At 36.8% G+C, this 21,894-nt stretch overlaps 1 pseudogene; it reads left to right on the forward strand.

Annotated features, from left to right (window-relative positions):
* Positions 1-14,585: 14,585 nt before the first annotated feature.
* Positions 14,586-15,446, forward strand: LOC136119039 (small ribosomal subunit protein uS2 pseudogene; annotated as a pseudogene).
* The last annotated feature ends 6,448 nt before the right edge of the window (positions 15,447-21,894 follow it).

A 21,894-nucleotide genomic window follows, 5' to 3' on the forward strand; every position in this document is an offset into this window, starting at 1 on the left:
CTTACTTGAATAATTCTTTTATATATTGTTGAATTTAATTTGCTAAAATTTTATTTAGAATTTTTACATCTATGGTCATGAGGCATATTGGCCTTTTCAGTTTCCTTTTCTTGTAATGTCTGTTAGATTTGGCATCAGGGTAATGTTGGCCTCTGATAGAATGATTTTGGAATGCTCCCTTCTTTTCAATTTTATGAAAGTTTTTATAGAATTGGTATTAATTCTTCTAAAATATTTGATAGAATTTACCAGTGATGGGCTTTGAAGTTTTGTTTCTGGGAAGATTTTCAACCTCAAATTCAGTTTCTTTAATAAATATGGGATAATTTGGGGCTATTTATCTCTTCTTGAATAAGTTTTGATAGTTTGTATTTTTCAAGGAATTTGTCCATTTTGTCTCAATTGTCAAATTTATTTCATAGTGTTGTTCATAACATTTCTTTACATATATGTAGTATCTTTAGTGATGTAACGTAAAGATAATCCTGATACTGGTAAAATGTATGTTCTTCCTTCTATTTGTCAGTCTTGCTAGAGGTTTGTTAATTTTATTGATCTTCTTAAATAATCATTTTTTGTTTCATTCTCCATTGTTTTTCTGTTATTATTTCAATTTTAGCTCTTTTCTTTATTATTTCCTTTCTTCTGCTTACTTTGTGTTTCTTTGATCTCCCTTTTTAGCTTCTTAAGGTAGATATTGAGGCCATTTGAGACATTTCTTTTTTTTTAACATGGTTGTTTAGTTTTATAAACGTCTCCCTATGTACTGTTTTAATGGCTTCCCACAAAATTTGATATGTATGTTTTCATTTTCATTCAATTCAAAATATTTTCTAATTTCTTTTTTGATTTATCCTTTGACCATGGGTTATTTAGAATTATGCTATCTAATTTCCAATATTTGGGGGGTTTCCAGAAATCTTATTCTGTTATTAATTTCTTTTTTAAGAAATATTTATTTATTTGGCTGCGCTAGGTCTTAGTTGTGGCACGTGATATCTTTGTTGCTGCACGTGGAATCTTTGTTGTGGCATGCAGTATCCTTTTTAGTTGCAGCATGTGGGCTCTTTAGTTGTGGCCTGTGGGATCTTTTAGTTGGATCCTGCAGGCTCTTAGTTGTGGCATGCAGGATCTAGTTCCCTAACCAGGGATTGAACCCAGGCTCCTTGCACTGGGAGCACAGAGTCTTAACCACTGGACCACCAGGGAAGTACCATCTGTTATTAATTTCTAATTAAATTCCACTGTGGTCAGAGAATATACTTTGTATGACTTGAATCATTTAAAATTCATTGAGATTTTTATCATGCCCCAGAATTTGGTCTGTCTTAATAAATGTTCCATGTGTACTTGTAAAGAATATGTACTCTGCAGTTCTTTGGTAGTGTTTTTATAAAATCAATTAGGTCAAGTCAGTTGATTATATTGTTCAAGTCTTCCATATCCTTACTTATTTTCTGTGTACACTTTCTATTGAGACTAGGGTATTGAAACCTCTGTTATTGTGAATTTATCTATTTCTCCTTGCTGGTCTATCAGTTTTTCCTTCATTTATTTTGAAACTCTGTTACTAGGTATAGCATACATGTTTAGGATTGTTATATCATCTTTATGATTGACCCTTTTATCTGTAAGAAATAGTCTTCTATATCTCTGGTAATCTTTGTTTTGAAGTTTGCTCTGTATGCTATTAATATATTAATATAGCCACTATAGCTTTTTTGTTTGTTTGCTTACTGTAAGTATGACACATCTATTTCTGTCTTTTTACTTCTCCACAGAAACTACACATGCCAGAGGTCAATGGAGCAACATCTTTTAAGTACTGAAAGAAAAACAAAAACAATCAACCCAGAGTTCTATACCCATGAAAACCTTTTCGAAAGTGAAAAAGAAATAAAGATATTTCAAAACTTTTTCAGACTTTAACTATAAGAAACGTTAAAGGAACTTCTCCCAGACAGAAAGAACATGAACATGAACATGATACCAGATGGAAATTTGGATCTATGCACAGAGATGAAGAGTTCTGAAAATGTATAAAACAATGTCAACAATGATCACAGCATTATAAGTTGTTTCCATGAACTGTCCATTACTTGTGTCTCTTCAGCCTTTAACAGTTAAAGCATCTTTGAACAAATTTATGATAGATAAAATAAATGAAAAAACATTTCCTATTATATCCTCTGAAATAGTGCCAATTAATTTTTCTACACCTCAGCTTTTTCAAGCTATGTCTTTTAAGTATGTGATTTTTTTCATCTCATATATGTAATTCATAGTCAATGTTTCCTAGTAAAATCACTTTACAAGTCCTTGTGTTTCTATAAACAGAAATACAAGTCATATGACTAACATCATTTACTAATGATCTGGTGACAATCAGAATGAGCATAAATGGAATCTTGCCTGAGCAAAATCTAATAATTCATGATTTAAAGCCATTTATGTCTTGGCTCTCCTCTTTAAAAATATTCATTCGTTCATATAATCAACAATGATTATTAAGTGCCAGGTATTGTTCTAAGCCCTGAGGACAGAGTAGTAAACAAAGTCCCTATTCTCATGGAGCTCACGTTCTAGTGGAAGGAGACACAAAATAAACAAGTAAACATATATAGGTAATATGTCAGATGATGGTAAGTGCAGTGAAGAAAAATATAACAAAGCAAATTAATAGAAAGGAGGGAGTTTTATTTTAAATTGAGAGATCATTGACATCCTCTCTAATAAAGTGACATTTAAACAGATACGAATAAAGTGAGGGAATGATACCCTGAGACAGAAATGTGCTTGGTGTGTTGTAGGGATAGGAAGGGTGTCAACTGGCTGAAATAGTGAATGAGACAGAGCTGGAGGAGATGAAGTAGCTGGAGGGTCAGATTATGTAGACTTTTTGGCTATAATAATGATATGAATTTTATTTTGTGTGAGATGGAAAGCTACTGAAGGGTTTGGAGCAGGAAAGGGACATTATATGACTAATGTTTTAAACATAAAACTTTGGCTGCTGTGTTGAGAATAGAGTGCATGGGGGTCAAGAGAAGAAGCAGGGAGACTTGTTACAAAGATAAATAATATGACATTGAAAAGCTTTAGATCAACTCTATGTATCTTGTGCTCTGCTGGTAATATAATTCAAGTGCATATTTAAAAAGTAACTGAACCCATGAAACTTTGTAGCTTTCTGGGTTTGCAGCTCTGCAAAGTGGCCTTTGTATCCATTTGGCAGCTTCTCTGAGGAGCTTCTCTTAGCATTTGGGTTGCAATTTATTTCTTTGTCATTACAGTTATCCACTGCTACCCTAATAAATATCGCCCTTAAAATAATGACATTTGTTTTTGCTCACAAACATGTCATTTTGGCAGGGCTCATCAGTTCAGATCTTCTCTGCTTCCCTTGGCATCACCTAAGAGGGCTGGAATCATCTAAGGCTGGGTCACTCACATCTGACATTTGAGGCTGTCTGTCAGCAAGGGTCCTTGGCTGCAGGTGTGGTCAGAATGCTTACATGTGATCTTTCCATGTAGCTACCTGGCTTCCTCACAGAGTGGTGGCTTAGTTCTAAAAGGCAGCATCCCAGTGGTGGCTGGGTTCCAAGAATGAACCAGGTGGAAACGATATCACCTTTTCTAACCTAGCCTCAGAAGTCAGGCAGCATCCCTTCTGCTGCCTTCTATTCATTAGAAGCAAGTTTGTAAGGTTGGCCCATATTCAAGAGGTGGAGAATTAGTCACCACTTTTTGATAGGAAGAATGTCAAATCACACTGTGAGGCAAACTGAGTTGGCAGACTGGATGTCCTAAATAATATCTCTAGGCCTTGAAAGGACAAAGTTTCTTTGCCTGGCTTTAAGAGAACACAGTTTTGGAACAAAAGCATGTGAAATATAAGGTTAAAAAAAAAAAAGCATCAGAACCAAACTTGATAATTTGTTTCTCCAACAAATGGCTGAATCCTTGTCATATTTCAGGAACCAAGAAGTGTAAATCCTGATGGAGCTCATTGTCAAATGAAGAAAAAACAGACAAACAGACCCTGAGGTCTTCAATAGAAGGGCCCATGTCTCAGTGTCTGACACTGTTCCTGCAACATAGTTGACACTTAATAAACATTGGGTAGTTGAATATTCTATTGTAATAAGTGTTGTATTAAGTTATATACAAATATATAAAGAAGCACAGAAGAGGGAGTAACATACCATAAGGGAGTCATGGAAAGCTTCACAGAGGATGTGGCATTTAAGTTAGGTCCTGAATGATTGAGAGTGTGAAGTCAGGGGCATCAGAAACACCACGTGCAATGACATAGAAGCATGAAAGACCATGACTAAGAGAATGGAATATTCAGATGACTCTGCAGCTAATATACATCCTTGGTACGGAGTAGGCACTTAAGAAATATTTGCTGAATAAATGAATGAAGGATGAGTGTTGGATGGTCAATGTAGAAAAGTGAGGTTTATGTTGGGTTGTGACTCTTCATGCCATATAAAGAATGTTGAAGTGTGTGCTACATGCATTATGGAGCTATATGAGGTTTTTACACAGGAAAATGTTCTAATTAGAGGTGTAAGAGGAAGAGAGAGCAGACAAAAGAGTTTTTATGGCAGAATTAATAAGATTTGATAACTTGATTAAATTACGCAAAGTAAAAGTGAAAGAGAGAAGGATACTTCTTAGTTTTCTAGCTGGGTGACTAAATAATGATTATGATGATTACGCCATTGAATGAGACAGAAGATACAGTGGTCAGGATACGTTTTGTATGCTTTGTTTTGTGTGGGTGTGTGATGTAATCTCTTCCGTTCTATGTATTATATACTAGGTCCTTGAGTGGGACATTGAAGGGGAAATGACAGGTTTCCATTTAAAACTATGTGTAGCCCAAGTTTTCCTAGCCCACAGCCTGGTTCATAAAATAATATTCAAACAAGAGACTTATAATTGGAGCTTATCTAACTAGCTGGAAATCTAGCTTCACATTGTTCCTTCCTGGTTCAATGATAATTCCTAGCTGTTTCATGTGTCCTAGCACGTGGTGGTAATCACCTACATCTGCCCTATAGCATTGTCTCTGTCTTCCCCTGCTTTCACCAATATCATGAACTGGCCTCCGGGTTGAGCACAGACTTTTGAAGACAGTTCCTGTTTATGTTTCATTTCTTGATTTTTCACATCCGTTATGGGGACCTCATTGGGCTCCCATGATAATGCTGGGATGACAACTCTAAAATTTCTGAAGGTGGCATAGTTGCTCTTCCATTCAAATTAAGGAGACACCATCATGATGAAATAAGAAAAATACTCTCCCCAGCACTTGTGAGGTGCCCATGGAGGTGCACCACTCAGATCTCCCTTCAAGAGAATCTGTTGTTTGGGTGCTTAGCTGACTTACAGCCTCCACCTGCTGTACTGTGGCATATATGATGAGGTCACACTCCCGAAGACGTGCTTTTAGTCAATGACTGAGCTTGGCAGAGGTACTAGAGCTGAGCTATTTCTGCCAAACATGGGACTCCTCTAAGGGCCACTGTTGCTCAGGGACACACCATTGGTTTGGCCAAGGCTTTCTCAGAATGACACTATAATCTGAAATCTTCTGATAATATGTTCTGAAGGCTCTCCCTATTTACCCCTGTTCTCATCCCCCAGGCGTTTTTGTTTGTTTTTCCCATAAATTTCTTATGTGTCTAATCCTGTTTGGGCATTTGATTTTTGGAAGACCTGAACTGACACAAGGGATCTTGAGAGTGGGGTTGTGGAGCAGGAATTCCTACTATCTATGTGCCCTCACCCCCAAAATCCAAGGTGAGAATTTTTAAAAAAAGTGCTTCTAGGTTATAGTCCCCACAGATATTTTTTAGAGGAAAACCCAAGTCTGTTGAAAGAATCTTACCTTAAATTCAGTCTCAAATAAATTTCATACATAAAGTTCATACATAAAGTTCAATTTCATTCTTGAAAGTCATACCCTTAAATGGGAACAAATGAAGGCAATATTGTCCTATACAAAGATTCATCCCAATCAATAGTTTGACAATATATATGAATGGAAGAGAAGCAAGAATTACAGATAATTTTATTAGAACATAAAGGAAAATTTCTTGGATATTTTAGTTCATAACAACTGAACACAAAGATAAGATCCTTGTACTCTGATTTTGTCAAAAGAAATTACAAGGGATGATAATGAGAAACAATAAATAATAAAATTAGTAAATTCCTCAATGCCTAGAAATGTTTAGAAAATATACCCCCTGGGAGTACTTACATTCTCCAAATGGTATTTTTAAAATCACTTAATAAAAGTTCTCTTCTTTTAAAAATGAGTTATTATTTTATATTTGCAGAAGTTTTGACACTGATGTCTTTAGAAAAATTGAATACCCTTGAGACTAGTGTAACCAATTAATAAAATGTTCTTTACAAACAAAATAAATTCAGAATTCATGCCACAATTATAATATTGAGATAAACATTTGCATCAAAGCAATCTGATTTCAGATGTTGCATCAAATAACAAGCTGAACACTTCACACTGTATTTATAGACCTTCCAAGAGACTACATTATGCATAATTTATTGTAACTTTGAGCTTGCTACTCATCATGTAGTGTTAGCAGCAAATACTGTAGGACACATATAAGTATCAAAATAAATTGTGGAAGGTAGGAGACCATGTCTTTTAAAGCTGAGAACCTCATCAGCTCTTCTTGTATTTCCTACAAAATAAGAATCAAAGCACTGTTCATTAGTTGCCAAGTAATGGTAAATAAAAATACTCTCATGATAAATTCCTTCTAGAGTTTCTCACCACAAAGATGTTTGTTTGTCCAGGCAACTTGACAAATATTTTCATAAGCTTGAAAGCGTGAAGTTTGTCTTAGGCTTCTCTCTTTCATTTTTGGGGGATCTATCTGCTTTCTCCAGATGACTTCTGTTATGGACTTCAGGTGAAAACATCAATTCAGGTCTAGGTTGTATTATGAGCACATGGATATTATATATCAGTAGACCCTTTAAGCTGCATCACCACCAGCAGGTCCAGTTCAGAAAACTGCTGAGCGATTCTTTTCAGCTGGGGCAAATGTGGGGGAAAAAAAGGGCTACCTCTGCTAGGAAGATGGAAGGACTGGCCTGAGGAATTTAAGAGGAGAAGGCAGGGGCAGCAGCATCTTGGCAGCCCTCGGCCATCATATTGTGGGATCTCACTGAGGAGAAGAAACACAGGAGGAAGTACAGGAGATTAGGACTGTGTGAACTGCATGATATAAATGTGGTGCTCTTTGCTCATAAGAAAGCACAGAAGCTGTTTCCTAGAGGGAGACCACTGTCAATTCAGACTCGGGTGCTAGGAATGCAGGGACCAAGGAGAGGTAGAAAGAGAAAATTTGAGGTTTTAGATATACAGGATAGATGGTAGGTGGAGAATGGGGCTTCAGAGAAGACTTTACGAGTGGTAGTGCCCAAAATGCAATTTCTAAAATTTGAAAGAAAGCAGGAGTGTTTCAAGTACTCTCTGAGAGTGGCAGTGCAGCAGTGTGCATAAATGATAGATTTCCCATCTGCTCCCCTTTCCCCTCAGGATATGGAATTCTAGGGTCACAGTTAGCCTCATGGGCTCTTTCTCCCAAGTGAAATTTAAGTTCACAGATGGGAGACTTGAGACAAGTGACATGGATTGACTGGCATCCTAGGGAAGCTGAAACCAAGAAGCTTTTTTTCTTTTCCTCTCTTCTGTTTTCTTTGTTATAGTTTATGGCTGGTTAAGAATCACATGGTTCTAGATTTCAGTATTTCCTGATTTGATTGCATTGGTTTTGTTTGGGGAATGCTATTTAAAAGTAATTGATTCTTGCACTGTAAATTGCTGAAGCAGTGGTCATATTTATTCTGGAAGTGTGTTTTCTAATTTTTTTTGTGAGTGTGAGGCTTGCAATCATATTCTTTATGTACCATGCTGCATCACTGGCATTTACGAATAGTGAGCACATGAAATGTTTGGGGTCAGAGAAACTCAATTTTATAGGTGTTGAAGGAGCTACATTAATTCCAGTGGAAGATTGGAGGGGATTAATTTTTAGCATATTTTTAGCTTGCTTAAGTCTGTCATTGTGATAGCTGGGCCATGGGACACTGTTCTGCAGTGTGTTATTAGTTTTATGGTAAGAGAATTCTTGGTCAAACAAATTTGAGAAAAACTGTCTCTAGCGGACTTACCCAATCTTTGTTTTCCTGTGGGACTTCTCAGTTCTTAATCTGTTAATGTGTATTTTTAAACACCAAGAGGAAAATATACAATTCAGTAATTCCATGATATTTTTGGTCACAGGATACTTTAATATGGCAAATGAAATAACATCTTTTAAACTGTTTCTTAGGAAGAGAGTTTGAGAAACACCAAGCTATGAAAAGGGATGTGGTTACTGGTTCCTGTTTAGTTCATACTCTGAGGCTTTGGACAAAAGTTTTATAGTAATAAGGAAGTCACATTTACCTGGCTTTGGGCTCTGTGTCAATAACCCTTGCAAGGGGGCTAGGGTAGTTTGGATGGAGGGAAGGGGAGGGAAAAGAAAGGTATTGCTATGAAAGAATGAGGTACAGGCATTCAGAAATCTTGTATCCTGGCCAAATACTTCTTCAGTTCCACCTCTGACACATCTTACTGAATCAGAGAGATCTGGGTTGAAATCAAAGATATACTAGCTATCAACTATGGGAATGATACTTAACCCCTTTAATCTTTAGTTTTCTTATCTGTAAAATTGGAGGAATATAACTAACTCATTAGATTATCCTAAGAATTACTAACAACCTACCTGGCACATAATAAGCACTCAGCAAGTATTCACTGAACAAATGCACCTAACTTAGTGCCTGGCATATTATCCTCAACAAATGGAAATTTTAATGATTACTACTATCATTGTGATGTCTGAATCCCAAATATAAATGCAGTTGGAATGGACATCAGTGTTGAGGAAGATATACTTACTAAACCTACATTTTAGACATGCTTATGAATATTTTTTGAAGGGATCACTTATATGAGTCTAAATTATCATAGAGCTAATTCTAGACTTATAACATCTCATAAGGAAGTATTATGTGCCCAGAGAGGTGAGGAACAAAGTACCATGTAACCAGGGCAGCAGATGTCTTAGTATTGCTTGTGCTGGGGGAAAATATGGGTTCAAATATATATAATAAGTTCTCTGCCCACATCAAACTATCCTACACACCAATGCCAGAGGATCTTCCCAAAGCTCAATATGTCAGTTTTCTGTTCAAAACCCTTAAAATTTGCCTATTAACTGGTTATGTAATTCCTACCATCTCTTTAAAGGCCATTTCAGTTCCATGTATTCCATCATCCCATGATGAAAAGCCTTTTCCAATCAATGGTGACCATCAAAAACCACACCTTCCTCAGAGTTCTTGTACAATAGTACCTGCCTTTATCACTCATTTGATAATTAGTAAGTGCTCTCTTTTATCCATTCCCCTCCCCCCCCCCCCCCCCGCTTTATACATATATGTCAGGTCTCCCTGACTAGATTGTAAACAGGGACTATGCTTTACTTATTTTGGCTTAAGGGTGAAATATTGCAGATAGTAATGCCACATCTCTTCAGACGGTAGTAAAGTCTTTCAGAAAACTAACAAAATTTAGCTTAATTTTCCGCATAAATACAACGATCTGACACAAGAATGGGTATAAGAACAAAATGACATTTTTAAGAAGCTGAAATGTGTTTTAGAATTAGGGAGAAATTGCAATCAGTTACCACTAGATGGAGGAAGTGATTTTCTTAGTCTCTGAGTGAATTTAAAGTTTTTCATTTGAAGAATTACAAATGCTTGCTTAGACCTTAGATGGTTATTGGCAATTCATCAGATTATCAATATCTTTAAGAAGACCAGCTTTCTTCATAATTTTATAAAAAGTATTTTCTATCTTCCTTTCTCAAGACCCCACCCCTAACAAAGGAAAAACAAAAATAAAGCAAACAGATATAACTACTAGGGTGAAACGAGATTGCCTAAATAAGTGATTTAAAATATACCTTTAGGGCTTCCCTGGTGGCGCAGTGGTTGAGAGTCCGCCTGCCGATGCAGGGAACACAGGTTCGCGCCCCGGTCCGGGAAGATCCCACATGCCGCGGAGAGGCTGGCTCCGTGAGCCATGGCCGCTGAGCCTGTGCGTCCGGAGCCTGTGCTCTGCAACGGGAGAGACCACAACAGTGAGAGGCCCACGTACTGCAAAAAATTAAAATTAAAAAAAAATTATCTATCTATCTATCTATCTATCTATATATATATACCTTTAGATTCTGAGAGAAATTTCACATGATTTCCTTGCACATTAGCATAATTAATGTCTTTTTATAATAAGATAAATGTACTGATGTTTCTAGACCTTTGTAGACCTCAATGTCTTTCAGGGTAACATGTTCTTTGACTGTATTTATTGCTATTTTAGCGTGTTTGTGATATGACTGCATTTTAGACGTCAAACACGACAACTTTTGCTTCAATTGACTTCTGTTTTGAAAAGCCTTTTTTCTTCCTTCAAGAGGGTAAGCTTATAACTTAGAAAAAAATGAAATGTATATAACTGTGAAAATCACTTTTCACTAAGGGCAAAATTGATATCATTGCAATTGGTTAGAAGTGAAACCATTCACCTTTCTTTCTTTCTTCCTTTTTTTTTTTTTCTTTTGGTAAATGTTGTTACTTTTACATAACTCTAGCAGAAATGTTAGAATTATCATAAATGAGCTTTTACGCATGCTGTTATTTCATCTTCTGTAAAAAATTTCAATCATATTCTTAATGTTTCCATTTCCAAGCCAACTGTTTAACGTGCAAGGCTTTATTTCAGACTGCAGCTCAGACTATTCATTTATGCTAACAGTAGAGCTTGAACAATACTGTAAATTAAAGAAAATGTAATTTGGGGATTTGTCTTATAATTTACCATTTTCAAAAAGCACTCTCTGGAGAAATTAATAGCTTAAATATTACTGGAATAATGAGGATCAAGTTTCAGGAAAATATAGCTTGAAAGTCTATTACTGAAAATGATGGAAATAGGCATTTTTGTATTGCTATCTGAGCAAATATAATACCATACCATTTATCTCTAATTCTCTCTAGAAAAAGAACAAGAAGCACTGCAAAAACAAAGAGTAAGGATTTAACTGGATTTGTTATTCTCCTGCTTTCCCTTGCCTCCTATTTCTCTTATGATAAATATTAACAAAAATCAGCAAATAGAACTACAGAGTAAAAACAGAAGGCTGATCTAGTCTTTGGGTCAACAGAGAGTTTCCACTTAGCATATCGAAAAATCTTGGGCCTATTATTCTGGGAAAAATATCCTCACATATAATCCAAATGTTCATTTTCAAATCTATTCATGTTCAATGAAGTGTGTGATTTTTCTATTCAAGTTAGAGAAAGCCAGATTGAGAATTTATCTAAATTCAGCTAATTACATTTGGTCAAGCATTGTCCTTGGCACAATTATTCTCCAGATCTAAATTTTTGTACTTTTAATCAGCTATGGCTACAGGGGCCATTGGCTGCAAAAATAGAAATTTTAATTACCTCAGGATACAGTGCTATCACTAGACCTTCATATTTTGTGTTGCTTTTTCCTGTCCAAATAAATGGTTGGGTTTATGCAACAAATGTGTCCTAAAGAGGTAAAACAGGGACAAACAACATGGAACAGTTCAGTGAGATTAATTTGTCTCTTAATTCCGCTCTGTAAAGTTTAGAACTTCATTTCTGAATGGTAGGTAGCTTTTGACAGCCATTTGAATTGTATCTCTTACGGCACAGTCATCATTTGGGCTGGGTAGTTTCACCACCACCCAATTAATTTTTAAATTATACCACAAGAAATTGACACATTGTCTTGATGCATTTATATCTGTGATCTTGGAGCTTTGATGCCTCACTTACCACCGCCCTCCCTCACTTACCACCGCCCTCCCTCACTTGTGAGAAAGACTTCTCTCCTTTGTAAAGACAGGGATATGAAACAGAAAAGAAGCAGGCAGAATTTTTACACCTCCTCTTGTCAGTTTGGAAGACTCACTAAGCTTGGTAGGCTGTATGCCCTGTATCAATACAATTATATAATCATTACCTGTAAGTTAAATCACTTCACACACCCACTGGCAAAAATATAACAATAAAGTTATTCTTATGATTTTTCCTCTTCAAAGTAATTATATATAGTTGAGGAACTAAACTAAATTCAAACTAATATAATTTCAAACATTACCTTTCCCCTTATAAAACTTTTTGCTCCTCTTATCCTGCACTGTACTAAATTAAAAACAAAAACAATCAAAAGAAAAAAAAAACTAGTCACAGTGAAGAGCTAAAATGAATTTCTCAGCTATTCAGTAGATATATTCAGGAACAAAAAGGGACACTGGTAGCATTTTCACACTACCTAACAGGTACTAGGTGCTCAAAAAGCGCTCACTGAGACAATGTTAAACATATACATTTCTTTCAAAATGACTTGAAATAATGCCAAGATTTTCAAGAATAAAAATTTGCTTAGGAGATCATTTTTCTACAATAAATGCAAGCACCAGTAAAATTTCCATGAATTAAGGGAAATGAGGATGACTCTGATTTTATAGTTAGTTAGCTTTGAAAATTAGTGTGCCTAAGTTCTGGGCATTTAAAGGATTTAGAGAGAGGAGAGGAAGCCACATAACCTCCAAGGGCATGGGTCTGAATCCAACACAGGTTGTCACAGAAAGTTGCTATCATTTGACAACTGCTTTGTGAAATGAGCTGGTCTCAGTCCAGTGGACAGATGTCCATATCACAAGATGCTCTAATTGGCAGTCTGAGCAGAGGAGCCAAAAATTGAACGGGTCTGGAGTCTGAGCCCTTTTCTCACTCTCTAAAGGGGCAGACAGAGGTTCACTCATAAAGGAAGCTTAGAATTGCTGGTGGCAATCATATAGCAGTTTTATGGATAAACAGAGGACTTTGTGTTTCAAAGCTGTCAGTCTAATTTTTCAACATACTCTAGTACTTTTAATAAGGCCTTCCCAAGTTAATGCAAGTGTTCTTTACTTTTTGCTGCAAATTAATGATTACAATCTTGCATATTGTCAAGGAAAAACCAGAGATGGAGAGTACTTAAGGCAGTAGAAACAGATTTTATTCAGGAACTACTGCAATATGGGAAAAGAGACCGCAATATAGAACTGGGCTCAATTCTAAAAACAATATGCGGAAGTGGAGATTTATAACCAAGGAGCAGGGTGGGGGTCAGTAGATGGAAAATTACTTAGAGGAAACATCAAGGTAAGGGAGAATTTTGGCTAAACTGACTTGATAGGATTCTTGCTGAAGGTAGGCCAGGGTGATCAGATATCCCCTGGGGGAAGATGGCGGAATAAGGAATTTGATCAGATATTGAGGGTGGAGATTCCTGCAAAACTGACTAAACAGGGTTTTTGCTAAAATTGGGTGATATAAAGATAGACAGGGAAGTCCAAAGGTCTAGACCTACATAAGAAGAGAGTTCTGGGGAGCCTGACTAAAGTTTGGTCAAGGAGAGAGTCTTTGTCAATATACTAGCTCATTTCTCATATAAAATGTGTAATATTGTTGGATTGAATGACTATCACTAGTCAGCTAAAAATATCACACATGCCATGAAAACTGGCAAGTAAAATTCAATAAATGCTTGAACTTAGAATATTTTGCCTGTGGCTCAAAATATGCCCAATCTGCTACAGCTTTTCTGTGTACCACATTGAAGCAGATATTTACAAGGCCTGGGAAATCAGATGGACTGAATTACTGGACATATCCTTTTACAATTACTGACATAGCAATAGCCTTGATCAGGGTCTTTATATTGAATAATGACAAATGACTGCCTACTGATACGATTTTAGGAGCTATAAAATGCCTACTGTCTCCATTCACCTAAAATTCTAGGCTTGAAGTCTCATTCTTTTAGCTCTGGTTTTGATTTCTTTGGGAGAGGGCATTTTCCAAACTACAGAATACTCTTTTAGCTATTTCACTAACTGCCCCCCTAACCCCACAAGTAAGTGTGTGTGTGTGTGTGTGTGTGTGTGTGTGATTCCACAGTCATACACATTTGGGAAAAACTTCGTTAAACAATGTTAAATAGGTTTATCTATGCAAAATTCACTGAGTCTTTATCATACAAATATGTCTTTTGACACTCAAAGAAGAGAGAGCGTGCAGCATTTCATATAATACGACTAACATTGCTGGAAACGAGTGTTCCAAAGAACACAGACTGAGAAATGCTCTTCTCAGTTATTTAGAGTTTGGTGTGCACTAATTGATAATTGTTACCTGTCGGCAGGATTTTCAAAAGAAAGGGGGGAAATAGGCAAAGTTTGTTAACCTGGAATTACTGGAGACTGTTTTCCCAAATCTTGCTGACATCAGAACACCACTAAAAACAAAAACTTGTTCCTTTCCCCGCTACCCAGACAGGGGTCCATACGGCATTGTTCTGGATTCCCATCGTAACTTAAATGGAAACGTTCACAATGTTTGGAGCACTTGATGTCCTGCAAATGAAGGAGGAGGATGTCCTCATATTCCTTGCAGCAGAAACCCACTTAGGTAGCACCAACCTTGACTTTCAAATGGAATAGTACATCTACAAAAGGAAAAGTGGTGGCATCTACATCATAAATCTGAAGAGAACCTGGGAGAAGCTTCTGTTGGCAGCTCATGCCATTGTTGCCATTGAAAACCCAGCTGATGTCAGTGTCATATCCTCCAGGAATACTGGCGAGTGAGCTGCGCTGAAGTTTGCTGCTGCCATTGGAGCCACTCCTATTGCTGGCCGCTTCACTCCTGGAACCTTCACGAACCATATCCAGGAAGCCTTTCGGGAGCCAAGATTTCTGGTGATTACTGATCCCAGGGGTGACCACCAGCCTCTCACAGAGGCCTCTTATGTTAACCTGCCTACCATTGCTCTGTGTAACACAGACTCTCCTCTGTGTTATGTGGACATTGCCATCCCATGCAACAACAAGGGAGTTCACTCAGTGGGCTTGATGCGGTGTATGCTTGCCCGGGAAGTTCTGCGCATGCATGGCACCATCTTCTGTGAACAACCATGGGAGGTCATGTCTGATCTCTACTTCTACAGAGATCCAGAAGAGATTGAAAAGGAAGAGCAGGTGGCAGCTGAGAAGGCTGTGACCAAGGAGGAATTTCAGGGTGAATGGACCGCTCTAGCTCCTGAGTTCACTGCTGCCCAACCTGAAGTGGCAGAGTGGTCTGAAGGTGTGCAGGTGCCCTCTGTGCCTACTCAGAAGTTCCCCACTGAAGACTGGTGTGCAGCTCCCACTGCTCAGGCCACTGAGTGGGTAGGAACAACCACTGAGTGGTCTTAAGCCGTTCTTCTACAAACTCTTAAAATGGAAAAGGTTGACGGAAAAAAATGTAAAAAATAAAACCTTCCTCAGAATGAAAATGGTTTTCTTTTTGAGAAGCTTAGTAGATTCTCAGTAGCATGTTGCTCCTGGTAAACTATTTTCAGTAAATCATCAGGACAGTACAATTTCTTGCTATCAACTTTCTTTGAAATATTAATTAGATAAGTAAGCACTGTTCAGAGTCCTTCCATGCCCTTTCTCTAATCCTGCAATGTTTCCCCTCTGCTTGGAATTATCATGGAAGGCTTCCACCAGTAATATGTGGGTAGTGGAGGACAAATATGCTGGAAATGTATTGACTAGAACTGATCTTAGGAAGATTGTTCCAATCATCATATGTGAAAAGTTATAGGATTTGTTTCTCACTCCAATCAGACTCCAATCAAAATGGAGTTTTTCTCTTGTCAGGAACGTATTTGATAATGGAGCAGAGGCAGTTGCAAATGTACTACTCATTTTGTTCTTTATTAATAGGAATTGCATGAGATAGGACTTATTTCATGCTCCTGTTTTAGGGCACAAACTTGTAGCTGGACTATTATTCTTTCTACAGGGAATATTGTAAACTCATTGCCATTTGAAGAAGGAGTCGAAGAATATGAAGCCAAAGGATGGGGGTGGGGTGGGAAATTATCATAGAGGTGTGTCACATAGTTAATTCACAAAAATACTACATTATTTTTCTGGTATTTGAGATGTATATAGTATTTGTAATCTTTAAAAAATTTTCAGTCTGTTTTGATTGCTTTTGTTAAAAGTAATTATTTACTCTCATACTTAATTTTGTACTATTTAGCTTTAGGCACCACCAACCCTGGATGTATCCCTTATATACTACTCATAAAATGACTTAAAGCAGTATTCTTTTGTATATTCTCATTATATAGCATGCTTTAGGTTTAAAAAATCAGAAAACAATTCTCTCCATCAATCTTTGTCTCTCTCCAGTTTAAAAGGAACGCTTAGTTAATGAAGGTTAACTTTAAAAAAAGTTGTGATAGTTCCTCAGAAAAACATGTGTTTGACTAGATGAAGAAAGGGAGCTAAAAATAGGACTAGAAATAAGGAAGATGATGAGAAGATGAAAAGAGAGAGAGTGAAACTTGAAAAGGAGAAGAAAGGTATGGCAAAAGAGAAATAGGAAAGGAACTAACAGAGAACAGAAAAAAGAAAAGCAAGAGAAGAAATGAGGATGGACATAATACCAGCTGGCTTTATAGTTACTGACAACTGACTTCTATAAATTACAATCACTATAAGTAGGATACATAGGGTAATGATTTATTTTCCAGAGCTTTATTTCTTTCTGAGTTTTATCCTCTGTGTTTTTATTTATTTTTTAAAACACTATTATTACTTTATTTTCATAACCCTCTTAATACCAAGTGTACTATTTTCAATTTTTAAAAAAAATTTTATTTCTTTTTTTGGCTGCATTGGGTCTTCATTGCTGCGCGTGGGCTTTCTCTAGTTGCGGTGAGCCGGGGCTACTCTTCGTTGCGGTGCGCGATCTTCTCATTGCGGTGGCTTCTCTTGTTGCAGAGCATGAGTTCTAGGTACGCAGGCTTCAGTAGTTGCAGCACATCGGCTCAGTAGCTGCAGTGTGCGAGCTCTAGGGTGCATGGGCTTCAGTAGTTGTGGCGCACAGGCTCAAGAGCACAGGCTCAGTAGTTGTGGCGCACAGGCTTAGTTGCTCTGCAGCATGTGGGATCTTCCTGGACCAGGGATCAAACCCATGTTCCCTGCATTGGCAGGAGGATGCTTACCCATTGTGCCACCAGGGAAGCCCGTATCATCTGAGTTTTTACACCACACATATTCTCCTCTCACATGATCTGATACTCATTCATACTAAAGCAATAGAGATCAAGTGTGTTACGTAGGAACTTGGGAATTGCCAACTGGGTGAGATTTATGGTCCATCAATTCAGCATTTTGTGTAAACAGGGCCTACAAGGTATAGGAGAAAGTGTTTTCACACGTTTTTAGTAGATCTGAAACTGCTAGAAGTATTTTTATCTCAAACAGTATGAAAAGAAAAAGTTAGGCCAAGAGAGTCTAAAGTTTTCTGTTTATCAAGGGAACCTAAGTCATACAGGACTGGTGAGAGAGTTCATTTACAGCTTAAGTGAGCAGACTTAATTTCCTAGAACAGAATAGTCTACAGATTAAGTGGAAAAAATATAATTTTATATTAACCATGTTTATTACACATTTTGTGATTAAAAATACTTATTGTATTGCAACAATTAAAAAAAACTATAACTCATGACCTGGTGAAATCTTTGCATCACTGAATCTCCTGACCTTTTATTTTTTCCATTTTTATTGGTGGCAACATGATCTTTCCAATCACTAAAACTATAAACTCTGGAGTCCTCCCCGACTTCTGTCCCCTCAGCCACAACATCCAATTTGTTATCAAGTCCTGACATTTCTACCTTCTTAATGTTTCTGGAATCATGTCCTTCTCTGCAATTTCATATCCACTGCTTCAGTTCAAGCTCTCATTATCACTCTTTGGATTACTGCAATCACTTCCTAACTGATCTTGTTGCTTTGGGACAAATCATCTAATTCAGGGATTGGCAAACTATATAGCTCATGGGCCAAATCCAGTCTGTTACCCGTTTTTTAAAAAAAATATTTTATTGGAACACAGCTATCCTTATTTATTTACCTGTTGTTTACTGTTGTTTTTATGCTACAGCAGCACAGCTGAGTAGTTGTGACAGAGACTGCCTGGCCCACAAAGCCCAAAATATTTATGATCTGGCCCTCTATAGATAAAGTTTGCCAACCAAGTTTGCCAACCTCTGACATAATACTTCTCCTCTCTGCAACCAGAATGATATTTCAAAAACTCAGATATGATCATTACTCCTGCTTAAAATTTTGCACTGACTTCCCATAATCCACAGAATAAAACTCAGATATAATACTTGTATATCAAGTATAATTCACAAGGGCATTATTTTCTTTTTTTGGCCCGATCTACTCTTCTAGTCTCATTTTCTGCTATTCTGCACTTCCTTACTGTGTTCTGTTATGATAAAGTACTTGCAGTGCCCTGGATCTGTGATATTTTTTCCTTGAGTTCTTGCTTCTGGCAAGCACAGTCATCTTTCAAACTCATGTACTATTGTTGATCCTTAAGTAGACTTTCTAGATCACTCAAAGCCTAATTAAATCCTTCCTGTGAATTTATAATTTCTTCTTATATTTATCACCAGTAGCACTCATTTTAATTTGTTGCTATTTTAAATTACTTCTCTATCTTTCCTAATAGACTATGAGCCTTTGGAGGATCTGGACAGTGTCTTATTTATTCTAGTATCCCTTATGCCTCACACAGTGCCTTAAATATAATAAACATTTGATGAATAACTGAATGAATAAACTTTAGCTAAATCTTCCTTGAACAAACTTCAGTGTGATCTGTGGAAAGGTGAACTTGTTCCCACAAAAACTATAAAACACTACTGAATGTTTTTAAGCCAAAAACTGGCTGAGGACTGTAAAAGTAAAGCAGAAAAACACAACACTTCTCCATAAATTTATGGAGTAGAAGAACAAAAACCAATTTTTTAAAATCAGAAGAATGAAAAAAAATTTTAATGAGAAAAACAAGGAAATGGTTTAGTTACTGATTGTGACTATAAACATACTATTATTTAATGAATTAAATAATTAAATTATATTACTTTGTATGGAAACATTTAAGACCCCAAATAGCCAAAACGATCTTGAGAAAAAGAAAAAACAGAGCCGGTGGTATCATGCACCCTGACTTCAGACTATACTACAAAGCTAGAGTCATCAAAACAGTATGGTATTGGCACAAAAACAGACACATACATCAGTGGAACAGAATAGAGAGCCTAGTCCAGAAATAAACTTATGCACTTATGGTTAATTAATCTACAACAAAGGAGGCAAGAACATACAATGGAGAAAAGACAGTCTCTTCAGCAAGAGGTGCTGGAAAAACTGGATGGCTACATGTAAAATAATGAGATTAGAACATTATCTCACACCTTAGAAAAATAAACTCAAAATGGATTAAAGACCTAAATGTAAGACCTGAAACCATAAAACTCCTAGAAAAAAACAGGCAGAACACTCTATCCCATAAATCTTAGCAATATTATTTTGGATCTATTTCCTAAGGCAAAGGAAACAGAAACAAAAATAAACAAATGGGACCTAATTAAACTTCAAAGCATTGCACAGCAAAGGAAACCATCAACAAAATAAAAAGACAACCTACCAAATGGGGGAGGACATTTGCAAATGATACAACTCATAATGGGTTAATATTCAAAAGACATAAACAGCTCATATAATTCAATATCAAAAAAACAAATAACCTGATTAAAAAATGGAAAGAAGACCTGAATAGACAAACAAGACACACAAGTGCCCAACAGGGGACTTCCCTGGTTGTCCAGTGGTTAAGAATCCACCTTCCAATTTAAGGGAAGCAGGTTCAATTCCTGGTCAGACAACTAAGATCCCACATGCTGTGGGGCAACTAAGCCTGCACACCACAACTGGAGAGAGGCCTGTATGCTGCAATGAAGAGCCTGCATGCTGCAATGAAAGATCCCGTGTGCCGCAATGAAGATCCCGTGTGCTGCAACTAAGACCTGACACTGCCAAATAAATAATAAAAAATAAATTAATTACTTAGAACAAAACAAAAAAACCCAAATGTCCAACAGGCACATGAAAAGATGCTCAACATTGCTAATAATCAGAGAAATGCAAATCAAAACCACAACGATATCACCTCATACCTGTCAGAATGGTTATCATCAAAAACACCACAAATAACAAGAGTTGGTAAGGATGTGGAGAAAAGGGAACCCTCATACACTGATGGTGGGAATGTAAATTGGTGCAGCCCCTGCAGAAAACAGTGTGGAGATTCCTCAAAAAAAACAAAAACAGAACTAACAAATGACCCAGCAATTCCACTCCTGGGTATATATCTGATGAAAATGAAAACACTAATTTGAAAAGATACATGCACCCCAATGTTCATAGCAGCATTATTTACAATAGCCAAGATATGGAAGCAACCCAAGTGTCCATCAACAGATGAATGGCTAAAGAAGGTGTAGTTTATACATACAATGGAATACTACTCAGCTATAAAAAAGAATGAAATTGTGCCATCTGCAACAACATGGATGAACTTAGAGGGTATTACGCTTAGTGAAATAAGTCAGACAGAGAAAGACAAAAACTGTAGGTTATCACTTATGTGTGGAATCTAAAAAATAAAACAAAAGACTATATATAACAAAACAGAAACAGACTAATAGATAAGAGAACTAGTGGTTACCATTGGGGAGAGGGAATGGGGGAGGGGCAAGGTAGGGGTAGGGGATTAGCAGATACAAAGTAATTATGTATAAAATAAATAAGCAACAAGGATATATTGTACAGCATGTGGAATATAGCCAATATTTTATAATAAGTTTAAATGGAGTATAACCTATAAAAATTTTGAATCACAATGTTGTACATCTAATATAACATTGTAAATCAACTATACCTTAATAAATTTTTTTAAATCAAAGAAGTATATTGCTAAAAGTTGAATTCATTGAAAGACTCAATTTGGCTTTATAACATAAAATGAGTGATTTTTTTACCTTCTAATAACGCTTTACCAGGTTTTACAGACTGAGCTGACTTCAGAGAAAAATGTTATGACTTGAGAGCTTCACATTTCTTACGTGAAGATCACATTAAAGGCTCTGAATTCAAATAACCAACAGATATGATGAATATACCTATCAGAGAATATAAGCACATCACACCGTAAATAGCCTTGCAACAAGACAAATTATATATTAACTGGAAAAAACAGAATGTAAGAAAATATATTAGATGTAGGCTTTTAGAAATGGCAGAGTAACTCAGCCAGAATAACCTTCTTGCAGATAACAATTATACTATATACATAATATAATAAAACCCCTAACTGTTTGAAAGCACTGGGGAACAACAAAGCACTCAGATACTAGAGGGCATCTATCCTTGAAAGATAGAACTGCAATCAGTGAGATTTGTAAGTATGCACCCTTTTGCCTGAGAGTACATCCCAATCTGCACCAGGTTCTGGGTAACAGAAAGTTACTGGCTTGGGATAAAAAAGGACAGAGTTCTAGGCTGGAAAATTCAGGGGGAACATCCTGGAAGAGAGGGAGCTACAGAGAAAATGAATCTCATAATCTGTGTATAAATTTCACCCAAACTCTTGTTTGACCACTAAACTGTACCTGCCTCCGAGAGACCCTGGTAAGCCTGGTGAAAAAGCAGCAGCTGGAAGATAAAAGACTTGGGAAGAGATTCTAGTTGCTGCCCATATAAGGGAAATACAGTTTGGGTTTTA

Source organism: Phocoena phocoena, chromosome 2 (assembly GCF_963924675.1).
Source record: "Phocoena phocoena chromosome 2, mPhoPho1.1, whole genome shotgun sequence".
Classification (NCBI taxonomy): domain Eukaryota; kingdom Metazoa; phylum Chordata; class Mammalia; order Artiodactyla; family Phocoenidae; genus Phocoena; species Phocoena phocoena.